Below are 1,903 nucleotides of genomic sequence, written 5' to 3'. Positions count from 1 at the left end.
TAGTTTTAAAAAAAGAAGCCTCTTACCTACAAGGTGCGTATGAGAAGCTGTGATGGGGTGGACCTCATATGTATGGACCTCGGCGTTCTGGGAAGACTCGGCCCTGGTTGTGGGAAATAACCTTAGGCTGGTACTTAAGGCTCTACAAAGTCTTGTCAGAAGCTGGTATGTTTGTGCTGTTTCAACAAGAAATGTTCACAAGACCCCTCTGTGCCACACTGTCATTATAATCTAGTTCAACTTGACCTTGAAAGCCATTTGCAAGATACATACTTCCCTTTGCTGTGTCATATTTAATGGAGCTAAAGAAGGGCTGGCTATTCGTTATATAGGATGGCTACTCATAAAGTTACAGAAACAGCATTTGTGAAACTGTGAGGCTCCTGCCTCACCCAGGAGCCTGCCAGCAGCGACTCGGAACCAAGCTGCCCATGTGCCCTGCGGCGGCACGTTTGTGCATCTGTGGTAAACGTGCAGCCAGCGGTGGTTCCCCCCAGGGGGTGAAACTGAGTCCAGAATTGACTTAGCTTCTTAGGAGAGACGATATTCCAACAGTCTTCCACTAGAACCCGAATTTCCAAAATGTTCAAAAGCTTTGTGACAAATTGCAGTATCTTAACCTCCATATTCTAGTACATTTTTCCCTACCATATTGTCAAACCTTGAGAACTTGGCGTAAGCACTGTACTGAACAATACATATTTTATTTTTATCTTCTCCATGCCCTCCCCTCCCTGCTTCTCACTCTCATAAGCTCGGTTGGGGAGGGGCAGGGAGGCGGGGCAGGGCAAAGGCTAATTTTTATATTGCTTGTGAAAAAATTGTGATTTTCAGATTTCTGTTATCTCGTTTTACATTTGTGTTTATTTGCTCCCTTTAAAGATCCAGTAGGATGGGTAACCTCATAGAATAAAATTTGATTTAAAAAGTTACAAGTTCTGGAAAGACTTTTAAAAATTTGAGATTTTATACTTAGTTTTAATTAACAGTAATTAATAAGACACCTCTTCCTTTTTTGTGTACCCCAAAAAGCAATATGAACAAGGAGAAAAAAACACGATTCTATGGCCCAGCTACATAACCAGAGGTCGTAACATCTTCAGTATTCAAGTGACTTGAAAACTAGGCAGATAAGGGAGCAGCTCCTTGGAGAAGACAGCGTTCTGTCTTCTTCCAGACCAGGGGTCTGACTTCAGGGCTGCCGTCGGGCGTCACTGGGTGGGGGTGTCCTGCGGAGCCCACACAGCCTGGCAGCGCTGGTGAGAAATGAGCGTGACTCCTGTCTTCTGTGGGCTTTTTGCAAGTGCTGTAAATTCTTCTATAAATAAAAACTGTGCCTATAGATCTACCAATTACAAGTATTTCCCCTTTTTATTTTTGAAAACCAAAAAGCTCTGATTGGGAGTGTATTGGGTAAACACTAGTTTGAAGGTAGAATCATGCACACTCAGAATAGTGAAAGAAAAGTCTTAAGATTCCGAAGTGAAAATCACTAGTAATAAACCTAATAGGTTTGAAACACTTCCCTGCCCATTAACAGTGAAAGGCTAAGAAATACCTAAAGTATATATAGCATTTGAACTTCAAAGAAAATACACAGTAATTTTAATATCTTACCTTCTGTGATGGTTGGCAAAGGGGAAAAATTACTGTATTTTTTGGACTATAAGATGCACTTCCCCCCAAATTTGGGAGGGGAATGGGGTGTGTTTTATAGTCCGAATGTAGCTTACCTGGCTAGTAAATGTAGTTTACATTTACTTTGGTAAAATATTATGTTACTAAATATTTTACCCCATTTTTGCTTCAAATTTTTTTCCTATATTCCTCTAAAACCTAGGTGTGTCTTGTAGTCCAAAAGATGTGGTACATTGATTACCTGTCTTGATTTTTTTTAATCTCA

Source organism: Sturnira hondurensis, unplaced genomic scaffold, assembly GCF_014824575.4.
Source record: "Sturnira hondurensis isolate 20B ecotype Veracruz unplaced genomic scaffold, ASM1482457v3 Scaffold0004474, whole genome shotgun sequence".
Lineage (NCBI taxonomy): Eukaryota > Metazoa > Chordata > Mammalia > Chiroptera > Phyllostomidae > Sturnira > Sturnira hondurensis.
The sequence above is the reverse complement of the archived record's forward strand: the minus strand, read 5'-3'. Positions refer to the sequence as shown.